Here is a 22,895-nt window from a genome sequence, read left to right as displayed (position 1 = left end):
ATGAAAATCCCTCGAAAAGCAAACGCGATAGATACAGATAGTGAAAACAGTATCACCGAACGCGTCTGGCGCCATCTGCTGTGGAAAGGCTTTTCGGAAAATATTTATACACACACACACACACACACGTACTCATGCAGCCCACCCAAACACCAAACGGCGGAAAACGAGCCGAGTTAAGATGAAGAAGCGCGATGGGAAATTTCTAGCCTCAAACAGAAAGAAAAACCAATGCTTCGGAAACCACCGAAGAGAAAATCCCACCGAAAGGAGTGAGAAAGTTTTCATTAAAAATACTTATTACCGTGAGAAATGTAGCGAAGGAGAACTTTCCCTTCTTATCAGTGGCTCTCTCCCTCTACCCTGGACACGCGGTTTTCCACTGGGAACTCTAAAGCATCCCAAGGTTCTGTTTTCCAATAGAAGCGTTTGTTCTTTTAAAACATCCCTCCTCACCATTGATATCGTCATTATTGTCTCGCATCGGCGGTGGGGTGGAGTGTGGAGGCTGTTTTTTGGCAAGGAAACGCAAACTGAAAAACTCAAGGAAGGGGAATAAAGACAATAAAACGTGATGAAGAGGGTGCTGAATTCAATATTTGTCCCTTGAAGCAATAATACCACCGAAGCTGCTGCTAACCAACAGTCTTCGTCCTCATCGGTGAAGTTGTCCTGGCCAGAAACGAGAGAAGTCGAAAATGGGTTCTGTTTCCCAAATGGACTTTGCAGTTCTGCTCTTCCCTCGACCGTCCCCCGCATCCAGGAGGCTAGCCACTTTGGCGCCGGAGTGGCGGAGAGATACTCGCGTCGTTGATAATTATTGCCGTTTTTGCTTCTGTTTTTCGTCCCAGTTTTTCGCCACTCATTTAGGTTTCCGGAGAGCATCCGGGAATCCTTTGGACAGTGTGCAGTGTCGGGAGCGAGAGAGGGCTGCTGCCCTTCCGTCTGTGCTCAATAATTTGAAATTAATATTTCGACGCTCCGAAGCTGTTGACAAACGGAGATAAGAACTACTGTCGTTCGAAGGGTACTTCTGGGGTGGTTCGTCGAATGAATATAATAAGAACCCTCGATTTACTTGATGGAGTTCGATGAGGAGCGGCCAGGTACAGTGAGTTCAACTTTAGTGTTGCATTCTTATTGTAATAGAAAATATTTCTCCCGAAAGCATAGTGCTTTAAATCTAATATCAAGAATGCTTCGCATCCAATTTGCATTTTTTGAAACGAGTCAGAGCCAACTGACCAACATTTTCATAGTTCAACAGTTATTACGATACTCAACTCACTCGAAAATACCGTGTTAAATATGTCGAGAAAAAATCGCGAGTGCATTATTGCAAAAGTTGTTCAGAGCATTTCCCCTGGCAAATATTTTTGGCAGCATCGAAATTTTTCCATCCCAGAACTCGCCGTTCGCCGTATCGCCGAACAGCCTTATTATCCTCACCAACTAAATGGGGCTACGGTCACGAATAATTTGCACGCCCCCGCAGTACGGGACGAGGTGAATGCACCGTAAGAAACCTCCTTAGCGCCGTTATGCCATACATTTTCATATATTTAAAATAGTTTGAACTTTTCTAGTCCAGTCTTCCTTTCTAGAAACGACTGGTTTTTTTCTCTGTCCATCGCGGCTACTTCGCGGATCCACAGAGAATGGTGCAGGCAACGACGGATTCGGGCGAAATATGAGTCCGAATAGCAGCAGCAGCAGCAACAGCTATGTGGATCAAATAAACACACAGAGCCATATGATTCTAGAGCCGCCGATGGAAATGGCCGTTGATAGACTCGCAAGCGCAAGCTAGAAATTGAGCTCACGGGTATCATCATCACGGTCATCATAAATTTATTTTTCGAGTGCGCTGTTGTTGGCGCAAATATGTGCGAAACGACTTGATTTCGCTCAAATTAGAAATGGAGAACTCGCTGTCTCTCTGGGCGCCAAATTGCGATTGCTGCACGCGCGTTATATGGAGCATCTAATTGTGGGGGCCGGGAGTGGGATCCAAATTGCGTGAAAATATGGGCTATTATTAGCCCCGGAAGAGTTCTGCCTCGGAGGCCAAATATGAATGTGGAGATAGAAACATTGGAATCCTTAGAGATCAGATCTGGTTGTTATTCCAAATGCGAAATGCATTATCCGGAGGTTGTATTCTTTGCACTCACTAATCTCAAAAACGAAATGCATATTATTCGAAATTAAACATCGGACAATCAACTTGCTATGTTGTGTTGAAAAACTAGGCAAATTTTTATTGCGAAAAATTTACCCCAACTTAGAAGACTTCTCTATCCTGGATTTGTAGATTGTTGTTTGGGTTAGCGTTCGTTAAGATAAATAGTGCAGAATCAGCTGTTGAACGGTAAATGAATTTTATGCAAATAACGTTCAAACATCTTATTGACCCAAACAAAAATGCCTATTTCGTATTAATACGAGGGTCACTATTTATATTTCGGGAATAGGAACAAAAACAAATAGTTAAGCTGCGAATATATTTTTATTGTTTTTCAAAGTACTCGCCACGATGATCGATGATCGCCAAAAGTCAAATTAAGTTGATTGACGCACTCTTGTTGTGATAATCCACGTCGAAAGTCGTAAAAAATCATCGCACGAAAATGTTCACGATTCAGTTCCATTTTTTTGCCGAGACCAAACTTTCAACTAAATATAAAAAAAACAAATAGCGTCCGTATGACAAAATGTTCTGAGTACGTATATCGTCAAAAATGTCAAACTTTACGATGGAACCGTCAGATGGACTCACATGACATCAGTGTTGCCGATTCCCGAAATATAAATAGTGACCCTCGTAGTATACTCGCAGCTACTCGTAGCTGTAGCTACAAGTACATTGGGGGTCTCCGTAGCCACATTAGTTGCGCGTTCGCTTAGCAAGCGATCGATCGTGAGTTCAAAACTCAGGGTCCTCATTGACCATCTTTGTGTTGTTACAGAAAAATTACGCCCACTCAACAATCATCAGCGATGGAGATCGATCCACGGTCGAAATAAGATCGATTCATCCATACAACTGCTCTGCTCTGCTATACACATCAGTCTGCTGTTCTATAAATAACTCAACAATGATCAATCAACTGTCTCCGCTGTCCGGTCTAACTGGATAATGGAAGAACAGAAGGAAAACTCTTACGCCTAAATGGCTACTGTGTAAATGTGTACTATATGCAATGGTATAGAAGGGAATACTCTAATGCCGAAAAATGACAACTGTGTAATATTCTAATTATAGATATGTTAAACATGTGACATGTACACGATTAAAATTCGGCTCCGTTACAGCTAAAATGCTAATGAGCCTAAAATAAACAAAAAGGATAAAAAAAATCATTGCATTTGACGGAAGAATGAAAAATGAGATCCAGTGATCATCTCGCTAGTGTTCAGTGATAAGCGCTGCCTGCTAGGCTTGTGCGACTTCTTTTTAGGGGCTCTTGTTGTGTCCATGTTCAAATATCGTAGTTCTGGCCAACACAGCCGTCATGCCTGGGTAGCTTTCACAATTGAATGTATCCTTCCATTTAGATTAACCAAACATAAATCTTTAGTGCTGAACGGTCATATTTATGTTTGATTATGCTTCATGATGATATTTACGCAATTTGTCCCGAATGCAAGTGTTATATTTCACAAACTGACGAATCAGAGATGTAGTAGCATCACTTTGGTTTATTAAATTGTTTAAAAAAAAGTTTTATTTCTGAGAATGAATACACATTCTCGATTCAAAACTTCTTGCCATCTTTCTAATAGATGTCGATTTCATATCACAGTGTCCACATTCTTTCTAGAGATCAGAAATCCCTAGATCTGAGATTTGGAGAATATTCTGTATCAACATACAAACATAATTAGTTGAAGGCTCTGAGATTTTAACTCACGATCGATCACTTGATAGTGAGCAGACGCGCAACTGTATTGGCTACGAGGATCCCCTACCGTTAAGTATTTCAACAAATAATTAATTTTTGAACAATACACAGAATGGAATACCGTCCCGTCAGACTCCCAAAATCGATGTAAACTGCCCCCATGGATATGCGATCCACTATATGCGAATATCAAAAATTAATTTGATGCACTTCACTGCCGTTCTACGCATAGTTGTCCCAGGTTACTTTTTGACAATGTTCACTTTTCTTCATAAAACGATGTTTTCATATCTAATCTAATCTAAGAACACATACAAAGTTATTGTTTGTTCCCAGCTTTTAAAAAAACAACATCAAGCTCAATTGCCCCTTGTTGATATTTCAAGCATAACTGTCCCGCCATGTATTTTTTGTAGATCAATAATAAATAAATCGGTTCAAGTACAAGAATTTTATGTCACGCTTTCAGCAAGGCTATTGCACTCATTTCTGGTTCGAAAGTACGAACTAATTCTCAAACAAATAAAAAAAAGTTTAGCAGAACATGTTCACCTTGTTAGCGAACGCCTAAAAACAATGAGATTTATATTCTGCAAAGGTGTTGCAGATCACTAACTTCTTCATAAAACGATGTTTTTATGCATAATCTTTCGGAAAAACACAAGAAAAACTTATTGTTTGTTCCCAGTATATCATAAAATAACATCAAGTTCCATTTTCCCATGTTGATATTCTAGGCATAACTGTCCCCCCATGAGTTTTAAAGCCCGTAACCAAGATTGATTAATTCAAGTGAGGAGATCTGTTCACATTTCATTAAACAATAGTTTTCTGATTATAAAAAAACCAGTGAATTGCTAAACTGAAATGCTGTAAGCTTCTGGTAGCCACATATGGTAGAAAACATTGATGACGTTTTTCTCAGTTGCCCATTTTGGAACATCGGACAACTATGCGTAGAACGGCAGTGCAGGCCTCAAGACACGAACAATCTATCTGGAAGTGCTATTGGATTTGAGATGGGGAAATGTAGTGAAAATATTTTTTTTTGATTGACATGTTCCGGTTTTGAGGTTTTATCTCAAATTTCAATTAATAATTTCCCTTTTCTTTTGAAATTCCAGCAACAAGATAATCTAGCATAATCACTATTTTACACATTATTTTAAACTAATTCATTTATTTGTTTCTCTTTCCAGGTGAGTGTTCTGAATGGATAAAACTTCAGTAGGTATATATAAAACACATTTGGTAAGGCGGTATTCACGACTTCATGATCTCACAACGATTCGCTATGCTTTGTTTTGGAACGGAACTGAAGATACAAAATTCAATGTCAACAGACAGAAACCTCAAAAAGTCAGACGGTGATACATCACAATTATTTGACTGGCAACAAGCGAATTTAATTTTAAAATATTACAACTGTTGATTCTTGTAGGAAATTTTCTTAGCGTCACACCTAACATGCCGGGGGTTCGGGTTCGATTCCCGTTCTGGTCGGGGGAATTTCTTGTCAAAAAAAATTCCTCTGACTTGCACTGTGGTCACGCGAGCTTGGTCAGAACACTATCAAGGCGTGTTATTTGGCATAGAAATCTCAACTAAGTACCATTTCCCCATTTTCCCATTTTCAGTATTTCCCCATAACTATTCTATCACTTCTTAGTTGATGGCAATTTGTTTTACTGTTAAGCTTTTATCTAATCCGCGTTGTTTGACAACTGATATAATTTTATTTATTCTCGTTTGAATGAATATTTGTTGAATTTTTTTCAAAACAAAAAGTACACGGAAGCACCTTGATATAAAAAAGTTCCAGAAATCATACAAAAATGGAAAAAAATTATATAGTATTGAACATTGGGCCGAATATCATTTACCTGAAACACATGTATCCAAATGTAACAAATACCTGAATATCGTTCATCCGAATGCAACGTTTAACCGAACGAGAAAAAAAATGAAAAACTTGATAAAAAGTCACAGGAGGGTTGTGTCCGGGACACGACCGCATAGTTGCCGTTGGATTCCGTTAGGCTATCTGTTGCATGCTGATTTTGGATATGTTTGAAAAGTCGGAGACGATCTGGCATAGTGGTAACACCCATACCCCTCACGCTAAAGGTCACGGAAGTTGTTTGTGGTGGTTCGCCCTTGATAATTTTATCCATTTTTCATCGCTCGTGATGATTTGCTTCAGCAATGCCTAACTGATTAAAATTCGGGTCAAGTTTCTTTGCGCTAATTTATGTGATTCACAAACATCGAGACTCTTTGCGTAACCGGCATTTTTAAAATGATTCATGTACTCATAACTCATATGTCACATACAGTGCGTGTTATTTTGCAATTTTGAACTTTTTATAAAGCAAAAAAAAGATATAATCAAATGAAAAAAACTCTAGAAAATAATTTTCTTCAACTACATTCAATTTCCTCAAAATAAAAATTATTGATTCTCGATCTATGATAATGAGACTGTAAGATGTTTAATCAAATGAAACACATAGGCCACACTAATAAATGTTCAATGAGAAATGAGTTTATAAAATAAAAATAATTATCGGTCACTAAATAATTGACAAGTATTACTAGATTTTCTGTAAATTTTCAATAATCAATATTAGATGTAATGTTTCATCAATTTGTCGTTGGGGATTTTCGTAGCCCTTATTGGTTGCGGGTTTGCTACTAAGCGAACGATCATGAGCTCATAACTCGGGGGCCTCAATTGACCATAATCGCAGTCCCTTACCGCTCACATTACGGTCTGCTGCATCGGTAATCGGTACTATTAATAACACAACAATGGAAGGCTCATATCAACAGTCCCGCTGTAAATGTAAATGGTCCAATGTGAACTGTGAACATTCGAACAATAGGAAAATTCTTACGCCAAAAAAGACTACATGTGTATCGATAAGATAGGAATCCTCTTATGCCTAAATGACTACTGTGTAAGATACAACGAAAATCATCGTAAGCTAAAAATGTACACGAATAAATTCGTCTCTGTTACAGTTGAATCGCTAAATGAGCTTAATATAATAAACAGATGGGATAAAAAAATCAATATCCTTGTTTTTTTAAGAAAATCGTCATCTATGAACATAAAAGGCAATTATTTTCCATAAATATACACCCGAGATGATTATCATATTCCTCAATTACCTAAAGAGAAAAGGTCATCCAATAGCGACTTAGAAGTTTAATGTTTTCGTGTGAACGAACCCTTAAACCCCTTATCAGCCAATGTCAAAACGTATGTCAAAATCAACAATTTCATCATAGTGAATGACACGTACGAGCAATGATTAATAATTGTTTAAAATAGCTAACGAAATTCAGAGTCGGTGGTTGCAGCTTTAAGAGCGCTTACTCCAATTTTCGGCCGTAATAATCGTTCTAGCCGGAAGGCTGTGCATGGATTTTGAGTCTATATTTGGCTGTTGGATGTTCCCGTGCCAACGAGAAGTCGCCCCGCACGAAGCAACGAAAATATCGCAGTCGCAGGTCAATTGCATGGCGTTCTCAAGAACTGGACAACTCCCAAACCCCCTTGTGGCGTATTTTGCGAAAAGGTCTTGGGCTACATCGTTACAAGATCAAATTGTTTTAAAAACTGAAACCACTTGACCATATGAAGCGCCGATGTTTCTCCGATTGGGCTCTGGCGAATCTTGAACAAAATGATGATTTTTATCACAAAATCATCCTTAGCGATGAGGCTCATTTCTGGTTAAATAACCAACAATGGTCAACAAGCAGAATATGCGTTATTGGTCACATGCGAACTCGTTTGTGCTTCAAGAATCACATTGGACCCGCAAAAAAATCTGTTTGGTGTGATTGGGCCGTATATCCATCTTCGTCTATAAGAACGATCGTCATGTTACCGTCTATGGAGACCGCTATTGCGACATGTTGGAAAACTATTTATGATCAGAAATGGAAGATCTTAACATCAATGATAGGTGGTTTCTACACTGCCACACGGCGCACATTATAATGGATTTATTGAAACATAAGTTTGGTGAATGTGTTATTTAGAGAAATGGACTTGTCGATTGCCCGCCCCGTTCATGCGATTTGACGCCATTCGATTTGTTTTTATGAGGTTATGTCAAGTCACTAGTCTATGCAAACCAGCCAGTAACTTTAGAAGAGTTCAGAGACAACATTCAATGCGAAATTTGCAACATTAAAGTCGAAATGTGTGGCCGAGTAGTGGAAATTTGGGTTCAATGGATCGGTCGCTGTGAACAGGCTCATGGTGGCCATTTGACCGAAATCGTTTAATTCTTAAAATGTAGGAGTTGAACTACAACCAGAATAAATTTGAACTCACTATGTCAAAAAACTGTGTTTCATTAAAAAAAAAAGTTGATAAGTCCTTAATGAAACTATCTATTAGAAATATTATATCTATTATTGAATTGAACGGTCGATTCGATCCCTATAACTATCACACCGAACGATAATTCGTATATTGTAAATCGATAGAATCTCATCGAATCGAGTTATTTCTCGAACTCGGCGAATTGCATATTTTGAAACATTACCAAAATGTTTCACAAAGTAAAAAATCAGCCGACTGTATCTATAACAGCATTATAGAGCTAATGAACAAAATTCTTTGCAACTCGAATTACATAATAGAGCCCACTATTTAATTTTTGATTTCGTATTCACCGGTTGCCCTGTTCATGACTATATTTCTTGAAAGAAATCTGCAGAAATAATTCACATTACTTATCATAGTTTTAAAATTGATGTAACAATACTTCATTAAAACTCGCATTCCCAGTCTTCAAAGGCGAAGTTATCTTCAAAAACTAAGTTTATATTAACTATAAGGTTTTGAAAATCAATAAAAACAAAGTTATGTGTGTTTCCGGATGTTTCCAGCATTTTCAATTGGTCATTTAACAAATGATATGTCTGTAGAAAACATTGTTTAAATGGTTCCTAGTGACAATTTTTTGCTTTATTACAAATTATGGTTGAACAACTAGATGTGTTGATAATCAATTACTAACAATCTGAATGAAAATATTAAAACGGAAGCTTTAATGAAGAAATATCTACTCCTTCAACTAATATGTTAGCATGAATACTTTATAAAATGATCACGGCAAAAGGTGGAAGGATATGTAATCCACTGCATTTGGAAGTTACACTATCCTAGGCCAGCTGGCGGGCACCTAGGAATACCTGCGCGGGCGACCGGTAGACCGCGGACTACCGTTTGGCCATTCCTGCTTTTTATGCACTGGATTCTTTTTTACCCGATTGATGCATTCGTGCAAGAAAAAAAAATGGTATAGTTTTGAACAAATCGTGTAAAAAAGATGAACTTGCCATCGTCGCGCGCCGCATCACAGCCACAGTCGCAGCCGTGTTATTTCAAGAAAATCGTGTAAAAAATTGTTGAAAAAACACGTTCTTCTTCTTGAATGGCGTTAACGTTCCCTGTGGAACTTTTGCCGTCTCAACGTATGCATTATTTAGCGTTATTTATTAATACTTAGTTGAGATTTCTTAAGCCAAATAACACGCCTTGAATGTATTCCGAGGGACAAGCTCTTGAATACGCGTGACCACAGTGCAAGTCGAAGGAAATTTCTTTGACGAAAAATCCTTCGGCCAGAACGGGAATCGAACCCGAACACCCGGCATGATAATGTGAGACGCTAACCACTCGGCCACGGGATTTTTTCATTACACAAATATTCATGGAATGGCGAAACTAATAGCACAGAAGTGCACTCCCACACAATTTTGCCTTGTATAGTGTTTTCTGGTGATTGGTTCAGCAAATTTCGATTTCACAAAAACACATACGGCGTGTTATGTGGACACATTAATCGGCTTCAAACATAGATTATTAGATTATTAGATTATTAGAACTAGAGTGATACTATAAAAGTTACAATTGTTACTAATTCGACACAGAACAGCGCCGTGTTTTTGGACAATTCGTGAATTGACTGAGTGAAAACAAAAACTAAAGAACTAAAAAAGCATTACAGTAGCGTGCGTTAGTTCCCCAGTCCTCTGACCACAGAGGAAATGATACAACAGGATGTGACATGAGACTTACAACGGAATGCGACTTTGCTTCGGTCTGCCGCATTATCCCCCACCGTCTATTTCGCCACACGGAAGCGCTACACGGCAACGCGACAGTAATCACCTATGCAGATGAGTTGGCAATATACCCGTTTCAATCTCATCAGAGTCACCGTGACAAGCCTTGACTGACTGAGTGACTGACTGACTAACTACTTGGGAAGCACAATGTCGGTGGCTCAAGTTTTTGGTGGAAAATTAAATGGAATGTGTGTCTGCAATAAGTCTGCATGTTTGAAAAATTACTCTGGCGCAGACGAGAAAGACTACATTGGTGCCGTGTATTATCACTCAGCTGGGGGTGCGTATTTTAGTCGATATATTCGCGACCGATTCTGTATTCCATCTGTTGAGGTACTAGATGTTCAACATGAATAATTCGAACGACTTTTCATCAAAGTAGATGACGGGAGCAACTTTGTGGCTGCGAATCATTGCTCGTCGCCCCCTCGGGTGCTGCCTCTGTTTGCATGAGACGGGGGTGTGAGACACAGTGATCATTGCAAGCTTGTTTCACGCCATCGTTATTTCCTTGCATTTGCACCACTCATCCCGACTTGGCTCCTGGAATTCATTCTGGTGGAAAATAACACCAAATGAGTTTAGTTGAGTGGAAAATATTTCCTTATTCTCCGGATAGTGCTCTTCCAAGCATCCTCCACAGCAGGAGAAGAGTGTGCACTTTCGAATATATCGTATTGTTGTGCCAGCGGGATGCGATGGTGCGGGAGGGGTGGGAGTATACATTCATTGGTATACACGAAAGCACGTGGGATGTCGGTGGTCTCGAACTTCAACCTAGCGATAACTATTTTCCCGACTGGCGGTAGAGGATTGAGAGAAGGAACGAGACAGAGAGAGACGTGGCATGGGTGTAACTGTGGAACCACATTCCTCCGCAGAACATATTAAATTCGTGTGACAAGTCGTTATTATTATTCTCAGGTTCCGTGTTCCATCCTTTAGCAGAATCATCTATCCGCCCGTATACGGCCAGTACGGAAAAATATCCTACTTGGCGCCTGTACGAAGCCAAACGAAGTTGTGTGGGGCCCCAGCCTCCAAAATACCAAAACCGATGATAGGTAGCCCTGTTTATGCAGTTTTATTTCGTTTTGGTTCTACGCCCTCGGTAACCATTATCATGCCACGTCCTCGAGTGTGAGGTGCCATGGGGTTGGTGTGTTTATTAAGTCTGGTATTTACGACAAGCAAACGGTTGTGTGGTTAATCTGCTCGTTTGGTCAATTATAAAATATTATTATTTCTCTGCGTCCGACCGCTTTTCCAGCCCCGTTCAAATGGTAGAATCTAATTCTTGCTCACACTTCCCAGAGATTTGCTGTTATCGCTTTCTGATATAACCATACTCAATGTGGATTTGAAATTTATTACAGCTCTCCCGAAGAAATACCGAATACATAATACTCATTTGAACAATAAAGCTTGCTCAGGTCGAAGATTTTTTTCCTTTTGATTTTTTGTTTGTTTTCCACTTGTTCCCGTTTTTGATCGACTGTGAGCAAGCGCGGCATCTATACTTCACTAATAAAATACCCTTTGCATATATAAGCGTCGGATATGGAAAATCGTGTACCAAAAATGTCTCAAATACTTGTTCAAGCGTTGATATAACTAGTGCTTGTAGAATACTTTGAAGTATTTTCAATATTATAAATATGTAATTCCTGAGAACTGTTCGATGAAAGATAGAGCTTATTGCTACCCATCATGTTCTACAAATATGGGACATGTAATTTGAAGATGACAAAATATTCAAATAGAGCATCCAAAAGTAGACTGGAATAAATGTTATTAATGCGCAAATACTCCAATTCATGAAAAATGACAAGAAGTATGACTCAATAATGTTTCTACAACAAATGTTTTCCGCAATTTCGCAAACAAATTATTTTCCGAGTTATCGAAAAGATCACGATCTACGAAGAACATGAGAAGCTATCCACTTTTTGACGATGATTTTAGGAACTAAATAACACATGAGCTAAAAACTGTGTTGAATATTTGCACATTTGCAAATCTGACAAATTTGATACAGGTCGGACTCGATTATCCGGAGTATTGATTTTTTTTTCACTCCGGATAATCGAATCAGAAAAAAAAAATTTCTCTCGGTAAACGTAATGTAATTATGATTTGCACTTATTTATTAAACAGTTGTATGTTGTGACCTTGTAACTTTGCAGCTTTGTAACTTTGTAGCGTTGTACCACATTAATAGAAATTTAAACCCCTTCCTGTTAACCGTTTGATCTGAAATTTGGAACACATCTTTATTTTTTTTCTTTTTATTATAAATCTGCGTATTCCATGATCTTCAAAATCCCAGATGGCGGCCGCAACGAAATGGCAGATTATGTACATTACGGTGGCAATGGATGTATGGGAAAAATTTCATCATCGAATTTCAAAACCCGACCATGTACATTTTGTTTAATGGTCCAAAAAATGACCTGTGCAAAATTTCAGCTCAATCGGACATGATTTAGGTGTGGGCAAAGCACGCAAAGTTTTGATTTCTTGGCCACTCAGGCTAAGTCCCAAAAAGTCGATTTTCAGCCAAAAATTTGTTTTCGTTATAACACCAGATCTCGACGTTTTATGCATTTTTAAGTCATTTGGCATCGAAAAAAAAATCGATTTTCCAAATTTCCTCCCCCGTTGAAAGATTTTCGAGGATCAAAAAATCAAAACTTTGAGCGCTTTGAGGCACTCATATAAATCATGTCCGATCGAGTTGAAACTTTGCACAGTTCATTTATTTGGACCAATAAACAAAATGTACATGGTCGGTTTTTGAAATTTGACATGACCATTTTCGCTGCCACCCTAATGTACATATTTTCTCAAAATCCCATCAATATCGGTATAAAATGAAAGGGCTTGACGAGTAGAACACAGTTATTTATGAAAAATGCAAATCCAAAATGGCCTGTTGACTGATTGATCTCAAATTTGGAAGACACTTTTAATTCTACTGTCATTATAAAACTGTGTATTCCATGATCTGGAAAATTAAATTTAGTTTAAATTTAAAAAAAAATGAATAAAATTAAATTTTAAAAAAATTATTGAATGGCTTGACTTGGAGAACAAAAAAACATAATCAACAATATCGCCCAATATCGGTATTAAATTAAATTATTTGACTAATAGTATACAGTACATCATGAAAATATTCCGAAGAAAATTAGATAAGAAATAAACGTTGGATTTCTATTATCCATTATCCTTTGTTTCATCTTATACCCCACGATTTTATTTTGGTCTTATCATTACGCTATATTAATGAAGGAACGGATATGATAATTACTAAGTGCCACTTGCCTAATTATTTTCTAGCCTTTAGTACATTAAACCGTTTAACTTAAAAGTTTTTTTTTCTTATTTTGTTTTCTAGTTTCTAGTAAATTATCTGTATCATTAGTATACTTCTCTACAATGAAATCATTCAATTTTTTTTTTAATTTTCATTTCTTATCTAACTTTTTTCGGGATATTTTGATGATGTACTGTATTCTATTAGTCAAATCATTTCGTTTGATACCAATATTGAGGGTATTGAAAAAAAAGTACATAGACGATAATTTTTTGGCAGCGTCCTTTTCGAATTTATGTTGTTCATAATGAAGTGTATTCTCCAAATTGAATTTTTCAAGATCATGGAATACGCAGTTTTATAATGACAGTAGAATTGAACGTATGTTCCAAATTTCAGTTCAATAAGTGATCTGGAACGGGGTCAAATTTCAATTAATGTGGGGCAACTTTACAAACACTCAAACATACATACAAACAGGGCAAGATGAATGAAACCATTAAAAAGTAATCGTTTATTTGGGAACTGCGGCCATCTTGGATTTGGATTTTTCACTGATCTACTATTTTACCAGTCGAGCACTTTCATTTGATACTCAATATGGGGCTTTGAAAAAAATGTATGGCACCATTTTGGGGTGTCGGCCATTTTGAATTTGCATTTTTCACAAATAACTATGTTCTACTAGTCAAGCCCATTCATTTGATTGGGTTCTGAGAAAATAGGTAATCCGTTATTTTGTAGTGGCTGCCATCTTGGATTTGCATTTTTCATAAATAACTGTGTTCTACTAGCCAAGCCCTTTAATTTATGCCCGTTTTGATTATTGTACAATATATTCAAAATTTCCGATCTAAAAATAAGAAAAATCAAAAATAAAATACTCCGGATAATCGAATACCGGATAATCGAGTCTCCGGATAGTCGAGTCCGACCTGTATAGTGATTTTCTCCTGCACTCATATTTCAAGAGTTTATACCACCACCCTGACTCACTCTTGCAAATATTATTAGCAAAGTATACACCCACACGAGAGTGTAGCAAATAATTTTGTGTTTATATCTCTAATAAAGTTCCCGCTGTAATAGAGTTCATAAATATATGAAACGACCGTTAGAGCACCGTTGCATGGTTGCAGCATGTTTTTCGCTGGGTGGCTCCCTCGAGAGTGGCTGTCCAAGAGTTTGCCGAGTCGAATTGTGGGGTTGGAAGGGAAACAACACAAAAAATGAAATAAAAGAAAAACGCGGAATACAAAATACCAGACAACCCCAAGTGGGAGCAAGGGCATCAGCAGAGACAGAGACCGCGGAAGAAGTTACCCGAAAATATTGTCGAGCAAGCACTTCTTGCGCTGCATTAGTTCCGTACATTGATGTACTGCCACCCGGGAAAACCGAAAAAGGGCACGTGCATGATTTCTGTTAACTTTCCGCGAGGGCGTGCCCCAACAGGCTGACGCTGTAATCGAAGCGCAACGTTGCGGATTTTGAAGCCTCGGTAGATGTGACCAGGACCCAAGAGGTTCACTGTAAATGGCGCATGATGGTTCGACGCTCGGGAACTGAAGATTTTCGTGAGATATCTTGAAATGTGCGCACAAATGGCGCACACAAATATCGTGCGGAATATATTTATTATCAAAAAATGTTTCAATATGCGATAGTGAGCAACTGAGTAAATTTAAACAACGCATTTGTTGTTCGCGCCCAGAAAACGACAAATTTTTATTCTATCACAAATTTGTCGCAATATAAACTATGTCGTACTGACTGTTTCCCGACACACTCTGCACTGGCTGTGCTATGTAATCGTCTTGCCGGAAGGATTCCGCTGGGTTCGACCCGGCGAGTTATTCCTTTATTAGCAATCCATAAATATCACTTCCATGTTCCGCATCCTGATGCTATAGCGAGTGAACCCAATTTCCATCGCTCTTCAATAAGAATTTCGGCTTCCACGGTGCACGCCACGATAAATCATAAAATTTACTTATTTATTGCTGATGCGACCGACCGAGGGGGAGGAGGGAGCGCGAAGTTCAAGCCGGGTTGCTGGAACTCCGACGTATTGGTGTTTTGTCATTTCGTTCCGTCGTGTCCCGAAGCTCGAAGCCATAAAATTTTCTGCTTCTTGACTGCTCGAGTCGTGTCGTCTCTCCCATTGACTCCATGGTCGCGCATAGGGACCCCATACGAAGGCACTCTGGCGTCACACGAAGCGCCAAACTGCAACCCCGAGGGTGGTACCATCGTGGACGAATTTTATGCTTCTCTCTCGCAGTCGGTTGGGTGGTACCTAGACCAAGCCCATAAATCACCGACTATGAAGTGAATATAAAAACATTTAATAACAGTAGCGCAACGGTACGAGAATAACTACAGAAGGACCTGACACTAAAAAAAAACTATATTTTTCTGTTTTCCCGAACTTGTTGTTTAATACTTCGCAGCAGCAACAACTCCCGGTACGACAAGTCGAAACGATCTGGGCGAACTATGGAAAATTTGCTCATTTACACTGTTTCATGTTGGGGAGCGTGTGGAATTTATCGCGCTGTGGAACGAATCATCGAGATGAACGAATCCCGTAGAGGTGGCAAGCGCACATTTGTTACTATCGAGCATCGAACATATTCATTGCTCTAAGTGGTGGAGCTGTTCGAGTGGTTGTTGTGGTTGGTGCTACACGTTTTTGTATTTGTCGATATTTCAATACTTCGAAAATACAGTCGAATTTTATTTCTCAGCGCTGCAAAACGGTTGAAGCTGTAAAAATAGCACAATGTTTTTTTTCTGAAAAAGTTTTAATAATTCACTGCAAAACCATTGAAGTGAATTGATACTCCGAAGTTATTCAATTAATTGATTGGAATTGGCATTGTCTTCTTAAAGTGCAGTGCTCTTCATGGACTGCACTGCACTCGTTACCATGATCAAAAATAACCAGAATCATTGAAAACAGATGTACATATTTACTCTTCAGATGCTTTCCGAAACTCAATTATTTTATAGCCATTAATGCCACTAGTATCTCACATCAGGTGATTTCTTTTTGTTCGAATGGCATTCGTGTTATTTTTGGCATAAAACTTATGAAGCGCCAATCTCATGGTGATCGATTTAATAATTAATTTCCGATTACTGATCGAAATCTTTTGGATTCCCCTTTCAGTTTTTTCTTCAGTTTTTGATGACGATGGTCATCGAAGACGGGTAGCGTCATCAGTAGCCACACAATCCCTCAAAAATGAATTACATATTCTTGGTTTCATTTCATCCATTGGACTAGGGGAACCCGGGGCAAGAGAGCCACCCTAAGCTAATACGCGTTTTTGAATGCTCTTTTGTTATATTTTTTCCATTTTTTTGCTGGTTTGTTCATTTATACTCCTATTTGTGTATAGCTGTGTGTGTAGCTATGCACCAAATTGTTCAAAAGTTATGTTTACTATGAAAATGTTTCATTTACAAAAACGATGTTGTGGCTTGTATTTTTCCAGTACGGGGCAAGAGTGCCACCTCGACGGGGCAAGAGTGCCAATCTTAGAAAAGTATAATTTCTTATGAAAAAAGCACTGTGAAATTCACGGTGGTTCCAAAGAAAGAAAGTTTTCTACCAGCTATTTGATCGATTTTTTGCAGTTTTTGATCTACATTTCTTCACTTATGGAATATTTTTGACGGCTTTATCGTCAACGATCTACCTGTTTTCTTCTACATTTGGTCAACATTTTGGCCTCATAGTATCATAAACGAAACACTTTCCCAATATCCAGAAGGCTCTCGAATCATTTGTTCTTAACAAAACTATCCAACTAAATCTTGCTGTTGAGCAATTCCATGCCAAATCGACCTAAAATCGCAATTTTCATTGTCATATAACCATTTTAAATTACGACTGATTTTTGAAAAGAGTATATTCAAAATCATTGATCTTTTTTTTTTTAAAGAAAATCGTAACTCAAAATCCAGAAGTTTGATTAAAATATGATGTTCGACACAATTGTTGAAAAATCAATGAACTATTTATTAGAAATAACATTTGATATACATTGTTAAGAAATCTTACTCAACAATTAATTTCAATATTAAAAACTTTTATATCTTAAAACACCTCCTCTTTGAATATTTCTGTATACTATTATTGAAAAACACTTCTAATTTTACAAAGTTTGGCGTATGTTGCTGCTGTGTCGGACTCACCAAAATGGAGATATGATTGTTTTTTAATTTAAGAGTTTTTTTTTAAATATAAATATATTTATTTATAAATTTAATTTATGAGTAATATTTTTCAACAGTTTATTTAAAATGTTATTCGTTCTAAATAGCTCATTGATTTTCCAACAACTTTTTCAAACATATTATTTTAATCAAACATCAGGATTTTGAGTTATGATATTTTCAAAGAAAGATCAATGATTTTGAATACGTCCTTTTCGAAAATCAGTGGTAATTTAAATTGGTCATATGACAATGAAAATTGTCATTTTAGGTAGTTTCCATTGTAAGTACCAAGTTTCAAAAAAATTAGAGAGGGTCGGGTCAAAATTTACTGTTTTTTTTGAACGATTTGGCATGGAATTGCTCTGTTGTAAACTAAATTCCATTTTGCTAACTGTAAAAAGTAAAAATCAGACAGTGGCAGGTGTTGTTGCGTTATTTGCAGTGGACCTTTAACATTCGTTATTCGGATCCACAGGCAAATGTATACAGAACAAAAAAACTTTTATTTTGAAATGTCTATGATAGATTGAGCAATCTGAGGCTGATACCAAAAATTTTCAATTATCTTATGACTAATTTTAGTATTTTAGTAGACTATTTTCTTTATAAAAGCTCATTTTGATGATTTGAAAGTACTTATCTGATGAGAACGTTGCCTTCTATGAAGTTGTTAAAGGTTTATTAGACTATGTATAAATAAATTGTATATCAAATAACCGTGAAAATCAAATCAAACCTAGAGAATATACATTTTTATCTCAAATTCTCGCTTTTCATCATTTCATTATCCCCTTATCCGGTGGGAGGAGTATCGAATAACCATAGAAACATTTGCCTTCTGAAACCTCCACATGACAAATTTGGTTCCACTGGCGTGATTAGTTCTGGAGTTATGCAGCCCTCCCCCATTAGAGAGGGGGAGGGGGAAGAGTGTCGAACCATCATTTCAACATTTATTGACACCAAAAACCTAGATATGCCAAATTTTCTTTTCATTTGCTTGATTAGTTCTCAAGTGAAACTGTATGTAAAATATGTTTGTTAGACCAAAATTACACAGAATTCACAAACAACAAAAAGATAGAAATGAGTTTTGTACTAAAACAAATTCTATACACATTTCTGCATTCATTTTTTATAGATATTATTCCGAGACTAGAATCTGTCCATCTTCTATAAGGCCACCCTGATTCTATTTCGTTACAACACAAACAGTTAGAGTTTCGACAAGCTACATTCATACATTGTTGAATGCTTAGAATAAAGTATGTTCAACGTCAATTTCGTTCGAAAGAGTTGTTTATTTATTTATTGTGCTCAAATATGATAACTTCAGCTGTCCAGTTTCTATATGACCACATACAAAATTTATTAAAGTATTATCAATGAAAAATTCAAAACGATAGGCTGATTTACATGTCATTAATTGGCAACTTTGCCATTTCGACTAATAACTTCAAAATTCGTGTGGGAATGCTATTTACCAGATTCTGCTGAACGGATTTCTCAATATTTTTCCATTTTTCCGAAATAACGACCTTGAACTCTTCAATCGTGGTGTACCGTTTTCCCTCAGTGTAGATTCTACGTAAAAGGATTCCCCTAAGATTTTCAACAGGATTCAAGTCTGGAGAGCGAGCCGGCCAGTCCAGAAAATTAAGTTTTTGGTCCTTAATCCATTGCTTAGTTTATTTACTGGTATAAATAGTAGCATTGTTTTGCTGGAATGTAAATTTTTTATGACGATATCCACGCAAAAATGATAGGAGAGAGGATTCCAGAACATGTGTGTAATCCTTGAAAGCTATCTTGAGCTTTCCGGTTGCTCAGAATCCCGCCCAAACCATGCACGAGCCTCCACCAAAATTCCTGATTGAAAAATACTGTTCCTTCTTTCGTAAATCACGCCAGTACCCGTTAAAACCATGAGAAACATCCAAATTGAACATTTTTTCGTCAGTGAAGATAACCTATACATTGAAGAACATTTCGTTATGATACGTAGCAAAATGTATTCTTTTGGAAACATTCTTTGTCACAACAAAACTCAGACGTCTTCCGATGTGAGATGGTGTAAGATGAGGAGCTTTAACCTTTTAAGCCCTCTTTATGTGAGGATTTTCCATTGAAATTTGACGAATTGTCACCGAGTAGTTGAGTAGTTGAAATATTGCTTTATTTGCACAAGCGATTTTGAGGTATTCGAACCTGTTCTAGCTACTTCCTGCTTATCCCGGTCAGAAAGCTTCGATTTACATGGAGCTCTCTCCTTTTTACCATATCCTTGAGGATTCGCCAAATAATTGAGCACTAGTTGATTGGATCGTCCATCCCGACGAGAAATTTCTCTGAAACCAACATTTTCTTGGTGAAAGAAAAAGAGCCAAGAATTTTTTTCTTATACAAAAATAACCACCGAGAATAATAATTATTTCGATTGTAGTCAAATTATCTACAATTATTTCTCATCGAAAATATGTGAACCCGGATTTTTTGAGTTTAGACCCGTTGGGCCGTATGGTGTACCATCCTTAATTAGGGTGGTCCGAATTCACCAGGTCACAAAGTTCAAATATACACAATTTTAAAAATGCATTACTTTTGAACACCTAAACCGAATTTTGATCTCTTCTGTTTTTTTTTGTGTTTTAGAGGTTCCTAGAAAGCTCAGAATTTTCTCATTAGAAATTCAGAAAGCAATTCAGAAAGGTTTATTTTTTCGCTTCGAGCTAAATATTACTTTCCCATTTGTCTGCTGATTTCGACGAATATAATACATTGTTTAAAATTGTTTTTAAATTTTTATACGTTATATTGAAAAGGGCATCGCCCAAAAGTAGACATGCGAGGAGCAATTTTGCATTGTTCTTTGAAATACTCTAAATACCTTCCATTTGTTGGTAAAAGATTAGAAATCAGTTCAGCACTTTCGGTAAAATTGGAAAAAAGCCACATTTCAGATCATTCTATTTTAGAAAGATACCCAATGAGGTCAAAAAAAACAAAATGTATAAAATGAGGTTTGTGCAAAATCAGGCCTTTCTTTTCGGTTTTTCTTTATGGTGGATTCTTTTTTTCATGAAGTATAAACAATATAAAATGTATTGATTCTCAAGAATAGTTAGTTTTACGATAACAATTCATTTTATTACAGAATTTTGCGTGGAATATTGTACAAATTGGGTCGAAGTACAGAAATTGAATTTGAAATTTTTTTGAACTGACCTGATCACCTGATAACGTGTATCAGATCAGTAGACATCAATCAAAAAATTAGAAAAGAAATACAGAAAAGATTTCGATGATTCTCAATTTAAAACTTAAGTAGATGGGGTTAACATGTCCATTGGATTCACAAAAATCGTATTGAAAATCCATCCATTTTCATCAAACAGAAGGAATGTAAAATTTTTCAAAAAATCAAAGCGAACAGTATCAATTCTTCCTGTGACCTACTCCGAAGGCAATGAGTAATAGTATGCAATGAATAATAGTATTGATTGATACAAACCATCGAAAAATAATAACTCGCTGGATTTCCGAGATAATAATTTAATTTAACTCTAACGTTTATGATCCTATTAGAATGCACTTTAAGATAATAGTCTTCAACCTTCACCAGAAACGAAGCTAATTTCCGATCAACCTGAAAGTTTAGTAGAGGAAAGACGGGAAAGACAGACACGGTTGGAAAGACGGACATCCCTGTATAATTGATAAATTACATTTTTATTTTAAATTTTAATGATGTACAAAATTACCGTGTACACTTAGCTGGCCTTCTCTTGAAAGAATATTTTACCATCTCTTCTCTTCCACTTTATCGAATCAGCGGTGAAGTTTTCTCATTTCTACTCCAAAAATATTGACGAAAATAAAATACTAAACAAGTCGGGTAAAACAGACACTCCACCGACAAAAAACAAACATTTAGTTTTGAAAATAATTTGGTTATCTCCTCCTTCTCTTATTAACAAATGCCCACTAACTACGTTTGCAGGAGCAACTGCATATCATGGACGGATCAGCAGAGCGGTTTTCAAATTGTAATCCGAATTTGTCATTCCGAATACCGGAAGCTATTTTAGACATGAAAAAATGAGAAAAAATTACTTCTAGGTGATTTTAGTCTAGCTTTTTTGTTAAATTATCTTTAAGGCATATTTGAAAACCTCCAAAACATGTCGAGTACATAAACTTGAATTTTCAGTAAGTGTCCATTAGTGTGCCAATGAATGTATGGGAAAAAATCGACCCTAAAACTTCAAAACGTTAACCCATACAAAACGTTCACCACCTCGAACAAACACCCTATGCAAAATATCAGCTCAATCGGACTTAAGGGAGAGTGGCGCAAAGCGGTCAAAGTTTGAGTTTTTTGAAAATCGAAAAATCACCCGAGAGGGGAGTAAAGGAAATCGGGGTTTTCGAAAAAAAAAATTTTTGATGTCAAATGTCTTAAAATTTCATGAAACGTCGAGATCTAGTGTCATCTCGAAAAAAAATTTTTGTCAGAAATAGACACTCTGGGACTTTTCGAAACACGAGACGAAACGTATGGTTTCATTCGAACTCCATTTATTAGTGTTGCAGCCGTTAAAATTTAAGTTTTTTGAAAACCGAAAAATCACCAGGAATCAGTGTTTACAAAAAAAATGTATGCCAAATGTCTTAAAATTGCATGACACGTTGAGATTTACAGTTATCTCAAATAAAATTTCTTGTCAAAACGGCTTTTAGACGCAAAAACGACCAAGTGCTAAAAAAACATTCTTTTTTATTTTAATTTTTTTGAAAGTAAATCTCGACGAGTAATGCAATTTTAGGACATTTGGCATCAACTATTTTTTTGGAAAACCTCGATTTTCGGTGATCTTTCGTTTTTCAAAAAAACTCAAATCTTTACGTCTGTGACACTAATAAATAAAGTTCGAATGAGCTAATATTTTGCATAGGGTAGATTATCGTGCAAGTCAACATAAGATTTATAACTATTTTAGATAACTATTTTTATTGGTACCCAAAATCATACGTATCGTCTCGTAGTTCAAAAAAAACTAAGTTCCAGAGTGTCGATTTTTGACAAAAAAAAACAAGATGACACTTAATCCCGATGTTTCATAAAATTTTAAGACATTTGGCATCAAAATTTTTTTTCGAAAACCCCGATTTCCTTTACTCCCCCTTAGGTGATTTTTCGATTTAAAAAAAACTCAAACTTTGACCGCTTTGCGCATATCTCCCTTAAGTCCGATTGAGCTGATATTTGGCATAGGATGTTTTTT

General features: G+C 36.9%; 1 protein-coding gene across 27 annotated transcripts in view; it reads left to right on the top strand.

Annotated features, from left to right (window-relative positions):
- Window positions 1–22,895, top strand: part of LOC129764935 (protein muscleblind) — a 799,891-nt gene that overhangs the window by 655,553 nt on the left and 121,443 nt on the right. The window lies entirely within an intron of this gene.

The sequence above is a fragment of the Toxorhynchites rutilus genome, chromosome 2 (genome assembly GCF_029784135.1).
Source record: "Toxorhynchites rutilus septentrionalis strain SRP chromosome 2, ASM2978413v1, whole genome shotgun sequence".
In the NCBI taxonomy this organism is placed as follows: domain Eukaryota; kingdom Metazoa; phylum Arthropoda; class Insecta; order Diptera; family Culicidae; genus Toxorhynchites; species Toxorhynchites rutilus.
Note: the sequence above shows the minus strand (reverse complement) of the source record. Positions and strands in the feature narration are given on the sequence as shown.